This window comes from Eubalaena glacialis, chromosome 11 (genome assembly GCF_028564815.1).
Source record: "Eubalaena glacialis isolate mEubGla1 chromosome 11, mEubGla1.1.hap2.+ XY, whole genome shotgun sequence".
NCBI classification, from domain to species: domain Eukaryota; kingdom Metazoa; phylum Chordata; class Mammalia; order Artiodactyla; family Balaenidae; genus Eubalaena; species Eubalaena glacialis.
In genome coordinates this window covers 68254293-68266550 of record NC_083726.1, presented here as the reverse complement: position 1 = coordinate 68266550, position 12258 = coordinate 68254293, and the positions used below count along the sequence as shown (strand labels likewise).

General features: G+C 41.4%; 1 protein-coding gene across 1 annotated transcript in view; it reads right to left on the bottom strand.

Moving 5' to 3' along the window:
* SLC38A1 (solute carrier family 38 member 1) overlaps positions 1 to 12258 on the bottom strand; it is a 75877-nt gene that overhangs the window by 51575 nt on the left and 12044 nt on the right. The window lies entirely within an intron of this gene.

Below are 12258 nucleotides of genomic sequence, written 5' to 3'. Positions count from 1 at the left end.
GTAGAGATGCCCTTTTATGAAGCAGTGCGTTTAAAAGGAAAGCGAATAGGTCATTTTAATGCGTCAGACCACAGGGCTCACATATAGCTGGGTACAGACTGAACAGACACAAAAGCACCTCTGATTTAGCAATCCCAGTTTAATAAAAATGCAAATCCTCAATAAATGGCATCATGCAGGATCAACCACCCAACCTGGAGGTCAAGCAGCAAAGGACAAATCTGTGTTTTGAAATTTAGCAAACAGTTTATCCATCAACTGCAAGAGATTAAATCAGTCTCTTCAATGAAATCACTCCATGTCAGGGAGTTAGGGAATTAAAAACTCATACTCAGGGGATTTAGGTTAATCCACCTGAAACTATATTTCCTCACAGAAATGAAAGACTTGCCGAGTTCACATTTTCTCCCACATGGATGACTGTGAATTAAATTTCTGAGTGGTCACCAATAATATATAAGGGGGTAAAGAGTTTCAGACACACAGCATCACAAATCAAAAAGCAGGTGGCAACAGAGGTGTGGTACTGTGATTTATTATAAAGAATACATAGTTGGTCTTCGTTCCTATTTCTGGTTCACAGCTCCCCAAGCCCTTAGAATTTCCTAAGTGTTGAGAGTGATAAATGTCTTTTGGTATATTAATGAGGTGACTTTGGGAAAGCACCTAAGGGTGGGGGCTGGTTGCCAGTGGAGCCGAACATGTGATTAGAGGGTTGGAATTTTCAGTCCCACCCCGTGATTTCCAGGGAGAGGAGACAGCCCAAAGCTTGAATCAATCACTAATGGCCAATGAGTTCATCAATCATGCCTATGTAATGAAGCCTCCATAAAAAGCAAAAAAAGGAGGAGATTCAAAGAACATCCATACTAGGGACCCAGAACACCACGTACTGGGCACCAAGCCCCACAAGGACGAAGCTCCTGTGTTGAGGACCTTGTCCTATGTATCTCTACATCTGGCTGTTGATTTGTATCCTCTGATATCTTTTGGAATAAACTGGTAACCTAGTGAGTAAACGGGTTTTCCTGGGTTCTGTGAGCTGTTCCGGCAAATTAATGGAACCCAAGGAGGGGGTCATGGAAACCTCTGATTTATGGCCTGTCGGTCAGGAGCACAGGCAATAACCTGGGCTTGTGACTGGTGTCTGAAGTGAAGGGCAGCCTTGTGGCATGGAGCCCTTGACCCGTAGAACCTCATTCTATCTACCGGTGGACAGTGTCAGAATTGAGTTGACAATTGTTGGTGTGGGGAAGCCTACACACACACACGTTGGAAATGGGTCCAGGAACCCTTTTAAGAGGTAAATGCAACTTCAAAAGTAAGGCCTGTAAAGGTATAGGGGCCTCACTAAGATAATCTCGGTGAGGCGATGGGGATTGTGGAATGAAGCAGAATGTCAGCGAGATTTTTTTTTTTTAACCTCCAATGGATGATCCGCCTTGGATGATGTTTTGATATTTTGTCTGATCCTGAATTCCATAAGATAACTGTAACCTAGTTAACAGTCAAAGCTCCAATGTGCCCATCTAAGCATCTTAGCATATCCGAAGAAGCATTTTGCTAACTGATAATATTTTCAGGACCCCTAGAAAGTACCCTAGAATGATACTTCTTTAAGAATTTCCGGAGGGAGGGGCAAGATGGCGGAAGAGTCAGACGCGGAGATCACCTTCCTCCCCACAGATACATGAGAAATACATCTACACGTGGAACTGCTCCTACAGAACACCCACTGAACGCTGGCAGAAAACGTCAGACCTCCCAAAAGGCAAGAAAATCCCCACGTACTTGGGTAGGGCAAAAGAAAAAAGAAATAACAGAGACAAAAGAATAGGGACGGGACCTGCACCAGTGGGAGGGAGCTGTGAAGGAGGAAAGGTTTCCACACACTAGGAAGCCCCTTCGTGGGCAGAGACTGCGGGTAGCAGAGGGGGGAAGCTTCAGAGCCACGGAGGAGAGCGCAGCCACATTGGTGCGGAGGGCAAAGCGGAGATTCCCGCACAGAGGAGCGGTGCCGACCAGCACTCACCAGCCCGAGAGGCTTGTCTGCTCAGCCGCCGGGGCGGGCGGGGCCTGGGAGCTGGGGCTCGGGCTTCGGTGCTAGCCGGGAGGGAGTCCGGGAAAAAGACTGCGGCTGCCAAAGAGGCAAGAGAATTTTTCTTGCCTCTTTGTTTCGCGGCGCGCAAGGAGAGGGGATTCAGAGCGCCGCCTAAACGAGCTCCAGAGACGGGCGCGAGCCGCGGCTATCAGCGCGGATCCCACAGCAACAGGGACGCAGAGGGAAAAACGGAGAGATTCCCGCACAGAGGCTCGGCGCCGAGCAGCACTCAGCAGCCCGAGGGGCTTGTCTGCTCACCCGCCGGGGGGGGCGGGGGCTGGGAGCTGAGGCGCGGGCTTCGGTCGGATCCCAGGGAGAGGACTGGGGTTGGCTGCGTGAACACAGCCTGAAGGGTCTAGCGCACCACAACTAGCCGGGAGGGTGCACGAGAAAAAGTCTGCAGCTGCCGAAGAGGCAGGAGACTTTTTCTTGCCTCTTTGTTTCGCGGCGTGCAAGGAGAGGGGATTCAGAGCGCCACTTAAACGAACTCCAGAGACGGGCGCGAGCCGCGGCTATCAGCGCGGACCCCAGAGACGGGCATGAGACGCTAAGGCTGCTGCTGCCGCCACCAAACAGCCTGTGGGCGAGCACAGGTCATTCTCCACACCGCCCCTCCCGGGAGCCTGTGCAGCCCGCCACGGCCAGGCTCCCGTAATCCGGGGACAACTTCCCCGGGAGAGCGCACGGCGCGCCTCAGGCTGCTGCAACGTCACGCCGGCTTCTGCCGCCGCAGGCTCGCCCCGCCTCCTCCGTACCGCTCCCTCCCCCCGGCCTGACTGAGCCAGAGCCCCCGAATCAGCTGCTCCTTTAACCCCGTTCTGTCTGGGCGGGGAACAGACGCCCTCAGGGGACCTACATGCAGAGGCGGGTCCAAATCCAAAGCTGAACCCCGGGAGCTGTACGAACAAAGAAGAGAAAGGGAAATCTCTCCCAGCAGCCTCAGAAGCAGCGGATTAAAGCTCCACAAACAACTTGATGTGCCTGCATCTGTTGAATACCTGAATAGACAACGAATCATCCCAAATTTAGGAGATGGACTTTGGGAGCAGGATATATTAACTTTTCCCCTTTTCCTTTTTTTTTGTGAGTGTAGATGTGTATGCTTCTGGGTGAGATTTTGTCTGTATAGCTTTGCTCTCACCGTTAGTCCTAGGGTTAGGTCCGTCCGTTTTTTTTTTGTTTTTTGTTTTTTTTTTTTTTGGCTTAAAAATTTTTTTTTTTCCCTAATAAATGTTTTCTTAATAATTTTTTCCTTATTTTCTATTTTTAAAAAAATTTTTAATAAGTTTTTTCACATTTTTTATTTTAAAAAATTAAAAAATTTTTTTTCTTAATAGATTTTTTCTAAATAATTTTTTTCTTATTTTTAGTATAAAAAATTAATAAATCTATTTTTAAAAATTAAAAAAAATTTTTTTTCTTAATAAATTTACTCTTAATAATTTTTTTTCTTATTTTTTATTATAATTGCTTTATTTTATTTTATTTTATCCTCTTTTTTTCTTTCTTTCCATTTTTTCTCCCTTTTATTCTGAGCCGTGTGGATGAAAGGCTCTTGGTGCTCCAGCCAGGCATCAGGGCTGTGCCTCTGAGGTGGGAGAGCCAACTTCAGGACACTGGTCCACAAGAGACCTCCCAGCTCCACGTAATACTAAACGGCGAAAATCTCTCACAGATCTCCATCTCAACATCAAGACCCAGCTTCACTCAACGACCAGCAAGCTACAGTGCTGGACACCCTATGCCAAACAACTAGCAAGAGAGGAACACAGCCCCATCCATTAACAGAGAGGCTGCCTAAAATCATAATAAGGCCACAGACACCCCAAAACACACCACCAGACGTGGACGAACCCACCAGAAAGACAACATCCAGCCTCATCCACCAGAACACAGGCACTAGTTCCCTCCACCAGGAAACCTACACAACCCACTGAACCAACCTTAGCCACTGGGGACAGATACCAAAAACAACGGGAACTACGAACCTGCAGCCTGTGAAAAGGAGACCCCAAACACAGTAAGATAAGCAAAATGAGAAGACAGAAAAACACACAGCAGATGAAGGAGCAGGGTCAAAACACACCAGACCTAACAAATGAAGAGGAAATAGGTAGTCTACCTGAAAAAGAATTCAGAATAATGATAGTAAGGATGATCCAAAGTCTTGGAAATAGAATAGACAAAATGCAAGAAACATTTAACAAGGACGTAGAAGAACTAAAGAGGAACCAAGAAACGATGACAAGCACAATAAATGAAATTAAAAATACTCTAGATGGGATCAATAGCAGAATAACTGAGGCAGAAGAACGGATAAGTGACCTGGAAGATAAAATGGTGGAAATAACTACTGCAGACCAGAATAAAGAAAAAAGAATGAAAAGAACTGAGGACAGTCTCAGAGACCTCTGGGACAACATTAAACGCACCAACATTCGAATTATAGGGGTCCCAGAAGAAGAAGAGAAAAAGAAAGGGACTGAGAAAATATTTGAAGAGATTATAGTTGAAAACTTCCCTAATATGGGAAAGGAAATAGTTAATCAAGTCCTGGAAGCACAGAGAGTCCCATACAGGATAAATCCAAGGAGAAACACACCAAGACACATATTAATCAAACTATCAAAAATTAAATATAAAGAAAACATATTAAAAGCAGCAAGGGAAAAACAACAGATAACACACAAGGGCATCCTCATAAGGTTAACAGCTGATCTTTCAGCAGAAACGGTGCAAGCCAGAAGGGAGTGGCAGGATATACTTAAAGTGATGAAGGAGAAAAACCTACAACCAAGATTACTCTACCCAGCAAGGATCTCATTCAGATTTGATGGAGAAATTAAAACCTTTACAGACAAGCAAAAGCTGAGAGAGTTCAGCACCACCAAACCAGCTTTACAACAAATGCTAAAGGAACTTCTCTAGGCAAGAAACACAAGAGAAGGAAAACACCTACAATAACAAACCCAAAACATTTAAGAAAATGGGAATAGGAACATACATATCGATAATTACCTTAAATGTAAATGGATTAAATGCTCCCACCAAAAGACACAGACTGGCTGAATGGATACAAAAACAAGACCCATATATATGCTGTCTACAAGAGACCCACTTCATACCTAGAGACACATACAGACTGAAAGTGAGGGGATGGAAAAAGATATTCCATGCAAATGGAAATCAAAAGAAAGCTGGAGTAGCAATTCTCATATCAGACAAAATAGACTTTAAAATAAAGACAATTACAAGAGACAAAGACGGACACTATATAATGATCAAGGGATCGATCCAAGAGGAAGGTATAACAATTGTAAATATTTATGCACCCAACATAGGAGCACCTCAATACATAAGGCAAATACTAACAGCCATAAAAGGGGAAATCAACAGTAACACAATCATAGTAGGGGACTTTAACACCCCACTTTCACCAATGGACAGATCATCCAAAATGAAAATAAATAAGGAAACACAAGCTTTAAATGATACATTAAACAAGATGGACTTAATTGATATTTATAGGACATTCCACCCAAAAACAACAGAATACACATTTTTCTCAAGTGCTCATGGAACATTCTCCAGGATAGATCATATCTTGGGTCACAAATCAAGCCTTGGTAAATTTTAAAAAATTGAAATCGTATCAAGTATCTTTTCTGACCACAACGCTATGAGACTAGATATCAATTACAGGAAAAGATCTGTAAAAAATACAAACACATGGAGGCTACACAATACACTACTTAATAACGAAGTGATCACTGAAGAAATCAAAGGGGAAATCAAAAAATACCTAGAAACAAATGACAATGGAGACACGACGATCCAAAACCTATGGGATGCAGCAAAAGCAGTTCTAAGAGGGAAGTTTATAGCAATACAAGCCTACATCAAGAAACAGGAAACATCTCGAATAAACAACCTAACCTTGCACCTAAAGCAATTAGAGAAAGAAGAACAAAAAAACCCCAAAGCTAGCAGAAGGAAAGAAATCATAAAGATCAGATCAGAAATAAATGAAAAAGAAATGAAGGAAACAATAGCAAAAATCAATGAAACTAAAAGCTGGTTCTTTGAGAAGATAAACAAAATTGATAAACCATTAGCCAGACTCATCAAGAGAAAAAAGGAGAAGACTCAAATTAATAGAATTAGAAATGAAAAAGGAGAAGTAACCACTGACACTGCAGAAATACAAACGATCATAAGAGATTACTACAAGCAACTCTATGCTAATAAAATGGACAACCTGGAAGAAATGGACAGATTCTTAGAAATGCACAACCTGCCGAGACTGAACCAGGAAGAAATAGAAAATATGAACAGACCAATCACAAGCACTGAAATTGAAACTGTGATTAAAAATCTTCCAACACACAAAAGCCCAGGACCAGATGGCTTCACAGGCGAATTCTATCCAACATTTAGAGAAGAGCTAACACCTATCCTTCTCAAACTCTTCCAAAATATTGCAGAGGGAGGAACACTCCCCAACTCATTCTACGAGGCCACCATCACCCTGATACCAAAACCAGGCAAAGATGTCACAAAGAAAGAAAACTACAGGCCAATATCACTGATGAACATAGATGCAAAAATCCTCAACAAAATACTAGCAAACAGAATCCAACAGCACATTAAAAGGATCATACACCATGATCAAGTGGGGTTTATTCCAGGAATGCAAGGATTCTTCAATATACGCAAATCAATCAACGTGATACATCATATTAACAAATTGAAGGAGAAAAACCATATGATCATCTCAATAGATGCAGAGAAAGCCTTCGACAAAATTCAACACCCATTTATGATAAAAGTCCTGCAGAAAGTAGGCATAGAGGGAACTTTCCTCAACATAATAAAGGCCGTATATGACAAACCCACAGCCAACATTGTCCTCAATGGTGAAAAACTGAAACCATTTCCACTAAGATCAGGAACAAGACAAGGTTGCCCACTCTCACCACTATTATTCAACATAGTTTTGGAAGTGTTAGCCACAGCAATCAGAGACGAAAAAGAAATAAAAGGAATCCAAATCGGAAAAGAAGAAGTAAAGCTGTCACTGTTTGCAGATGACATGATACTATACATAGAGAATCCAAAAGATGCTACCAGAAAACTACTAGAGCTAATCAATGAATTTGGTAAAGTAGCAGGATACAAAATTAATGCACAGAAATCTCTTGCATTGCTGTATACTAATGATGAAAAATCTGAAAGTGAAATTAAGAAAACACTCCCGTTTACCATTGCAACAAAAAGAATAAAATATCTAGGAATAAACCTACCTAAGGAGACAAAAGACCTGTATGCAGAAAATTATAGGACACTGATGAAAGAAATTAAAGATGATACAAATAGATGGAGAGATATACCATGTTCTTGGATTGGAAGAATCAACATTGTGAAAATGACTCTGCTACCCAAAGCAATCTACAGATTCAATGCAATCCCTATCAAACTACCACTGGCATTTTTCACAGAACTAGAACAAAAAATTTCACAATTTGTATGGAAACACAAAAGACCCCGAATAGCCAAAGCAATCTTGAGAACGAAAAATGGAGCTGGAGGAATCAGGCTCCCTGACTTCAGACTATATTACAAAGCTACAGTAATCAAGACAGTTTGGTACTGGCACAAAAACAGAAATATAGATCAATGGAACAGGATAGAAAGCCCAGAGATAAGCCCACGCACATATGGTCACCTTATCTTTGATAAAGGAGGCAAGCATATACAGTGGAGAAAAGACAGCCTCTTCAATAAGTGGTGCTGGGAAAATTGGACAGGTACATGTAAAAGTATGAAATTAGAACACTCCCTAACACCATACACAAAAATAAACTCAAAATGGATTAAAGACCTAAGTGTAAGGCCAGACACTATCAAACTCTTAGAGGAAAACATAGGCAGAACACTGTATGACATAAGTCACAGCAAGATCCTTTTTGACCCAGGTCCTAGAGAAATGGAAATAAAAACACAAATAAACAAATGGGACCTAATGAAACTTAAAAGCTTTTGCACAGCAAAGGAAACCATAAACAAGACCAAAAGACAACCCTCAGAATGGGAGAAAATATTTGCAAATGAAGCAACGGACAAAGGATTAATCTCCAAGATTTACAAGCAGCTCATGCAGCTCAATAACAAAAAAACAAACAACCCAATCCAAAAATGGGCAGAAGACCTAAATAGACATTTCTCCAAAGAAGAGATACAGATTGCCAACAGACACATGAAAGAATGCTCAACATCTTTAATCATTAGAGAAATGCAAATCAAAACTACAATGAGGTATCATCTCACACCGGTCAGAATGGCCATCATCAAAAAATCTAGAAACAATAAATGCTGGAGAGGGTGTGGAGAAAAGGGAACACTCTTGCACTGTTGGTGGGAATGTAAATTGATACAGCCACTATGGAGAACAGTATGGAGGTTCCTTAAAAAACTAAAAATAGAACTACCATATGACCCAGCAATCCCACTATTGGGCATATACCCTGAGAAAACCATCATTCAGAAAGAGTCATGTACCAAAATATTCATTGCAGCTCTGTTTACAATAGCCAGGACATGGAAGCAACCTAGGTGTCCATCATCGGATGAATGGATAAAGAAGATGTGGCACATATATACAATGGAATATTACTCAGCCATAAAAAGAAATGAAATGGAGGTGTTTGTAATGAGGTGGATGGAGTTAGAGTCTGTCATACAGAGTGAAGTAAGTCAGAAAGAGAAAAACAAATACAGTATGCTAACACATATATATGGAATCTAAGGGAAAAAAAAAAAAAAAGAGGTCATGAAGAACCTAGTGGCAAGATGAGAATAAAGACACAGACCTACTAGAGAATGGACTTGAGGATATGGGGAGGGGGAGGGGTGAGATGTGACAGGGTGAGAGAGTGTCATGGACATATATACACTACCAAATGTAAAATAGATAACTAGTGGGAAGCAGCCGTATAGCACAGGGAGATCAGCTCGGTGCTTTGTGACCACCTAGAGGGGTGGGATAGGGAAGGTGGGAGGGAGGGAGATGCAAGAGGGAAGAGATATGGCAACATATGTATATGTGTAACTGATTCACTTTGTTGTAAAGCAGAAGCTAGCACACCATTGTAAAGCAATTATACTTCAATAAAGATGTTTAAAAAAAAAAAAAAAAAAAAGAATTTCCTTCTTCTCAACCTAGGGGCAAGACGGGAATAAAGACGCAGACCTACTACAGAATGGACTTGAGGACACGGGGAGGGGGAAGGGTAAGCTGGGACAAAGTGAGAGAGTGGCATGGACATGTATACACTACCAAACGTAAAATAGATAGCTAGTGGGAAGCAGTCGCATAGCACAGGGAGATCAGCTCAGTGCTTTGTGACCACCTAGAGGGGTGGGATAGGGAAGGTGGGAGGGAGACGCAAGAGGGAGGACATATGGGGATATATGTATATGTATAACTGATTCACTTTGTTATAAAGCAGAAACTAACACACCATTGTAAAGCAATTATACTCCAATAAAGATGTTAAAAAACAAAAAAAAGAATGTCCTTCTTCTCTTCCCCACAGCTAGGCCCCACCTTACTCCTTTCCATTCACACTGTCTCCTGTCTAGAATGAATCTTCCCTGGTTCCAGGATCCTTTACAGCTTCCACAAGATAAATACTGTCTAATACCTCAGATTCCAGGAGCCTCACCCTTCCTGCAGGGCAGGGCCTCTCCTGGAAAGCAGGAAGCCAGGATGGGAGATTGGAGCTCCATGAACTCCTGGTCTAAGGCTAACCTGGCAGCTCAGGGCTGATTCTTCTAGCTAGGGTGATAGTGCTGGAGCCTGGGCCATGACAAATTGCTTTCAGTGTCTTCACACAGCAGCAGCATTTACAGTCTGTCTTTACTTTGCAAAAGTTGAAGTGCATTAGAAAGGTTAAACCCCCTTGTCACCCCTCGGCCCCCTCTGAAGAAAGCTGCACAAATGGACTGGGCTGGGTAACCCCTAGGAGTCTTGCCACACTGGCTCTTGCCTGTATGACTCCCTCAGAGGCTACTAAAGTGATACTGTAGGGCTGCTAGAAAGTTCACCCAGTGGGGACTTCCCTGGTGGTCCAGTGGTAAAGAATACACCTTACAATGCAGGGGACGGGGGTTTGATCCCTGGTCAGGGAACTAAGATCCCACATGCCACAGGGCAACTAAGCCTGCACGCCACAACTACTGAGCCCGCGTGCCTCAACTAGAGCCTGCGTGCCGCAAACTACAGAGCCCACGTGCTCTAGAACCCGCGCCCCACAACTAGAGAAGAGAAAGCCTGCACGCCACAACTAGAGAGAAGCCCGCGCACCAAAACGAAGAGTCCCGCATGCCTCAACAAAGATCCCACGTGCCGCAACTAAGATCCGACACAGTCAAAGAAATAAATTAAATAAATAAATAAATGATAAAATAAATCTTAAATAAAAAGTTCACTCAGTGGATGGCGTTTCCAATCTGGGTTAAGGAGTCCTTTTCTCTCTAAAAACTTGTAGGAAACAGGGCACTAGACAAAAAATTTCTGAGGAGAGGAAAAGTTGACTAACAACAGATCTGGAGTCTACTGTTTGAATGTAAACTTTCATATCAATATATGTGTGTGAATACAAATATATACTACACACACACATGCAATGGACAAAAAAGGAAAAGAATAAAAAGAATAGAGTAAGTTCTGGCCACTAAAATTATGTCAGTATTAGGCAAATGCCAGTACTAAGTTAATCACATAGGATACATTTTTGCCTTTGGCTTAAAGAGAAATTTATTTTTTTTGCAGTTCCAGAAGTCCAAGATTAAGGTAATGGCAAGTTTTATTTCTTCTGAGGGCTCTCTCCTTGGCTTACAGATAGCTGTCTTCTTGCTCTGTCCTCATATGGTCTTTCGTATCTCTGTATGTTCTCTGTATTGTAACCTCCTTTTCTTTTCTTTTTTTTTTTTAATTTAGGATAAATTTTTATTGTTGTGAAATAACCTATCTGAAATCTAACTTATTCTTGAAAATAAAAACTGGAAAAATGGGGAAAATTAACAAAGTTAGTGACATCTGTCACTAAGGTTGAGGCCACACTTAGGAAATACTATCCATTCAATTTATTATATATTTATTGAGTGCTAGATGATGAAAGGATTTTAAAAGTCTGAAAAGGATCTGAGGCAGCTTCACAGAAAAATCACATTTGAACTGGCTCTTGAAAAAGAAAAAAAAAATTTTCTGGTTCTAAAGCTAATATACGCCCACTGCAGAATCTTTAGAGCAAACATTGTACAAGAAACCCCACCACCCAAAATGGGTCACTGTTAGAGTTTCATGTGCTTCCTCCCTTCTTTTCTTCTTTTTTTCTTTTCCTTTCTTTCTTCCTCTCTAGCTCTCTCTCCTCTCTCTTTTTTATTTAACATTGGAATTTTAGACTGTTTTTAGTCTATTGTTTTTCATGTAATATTACATAGTATGAATTTTGAAGAACAGAAGTGTTTTTTAAAAATATATTAGTTCCTTATTAATAAATAATACAGGTCTTTGTAGAAAAATTAGAAAATACAAGCTTGCAAATGAAAGAAAGAACAAATAAAAAGAAAAAAGTCACCTGTTATCTCAGCAAGCAGAGATGATCACTGTATATATATTGGAGTATAACCTTCAAGGGTTTTTCTACGCACATAGATATAGTGCCTGGCACACAGTAGGCACTCAATAAATATCTGTTAAATGAAAAGAATGAGTACAAATTTTTTAAAAATATGTATACATTTACAAAAATGGAAATCATACCATAGAGTTTTTAAAACATATTTTTTCACTTAACAAGATATGGTCTCCTATCCTGAGTTATGTCCGTAAACACGGGTCTACACCATTACGGCAAATGCTCCTTAACCGCTTGATTGTGCCATAAATTGACATCCAACCTACTACTGCTACACAGTCACACTGCCTGGTGGACAGGAGACTGACAGGTGGAGATGGGCCCTGAGCTGAGACTTTTCAATGAAGGAGAACACGGCCAATGACAAAGACACAGGAAGTGCAGGTTGAGTTTAAGAAACAAAAGAATTATAGTTTCACTGAAAGACTGAAGCAATTATCAGACTATACAGTTAAT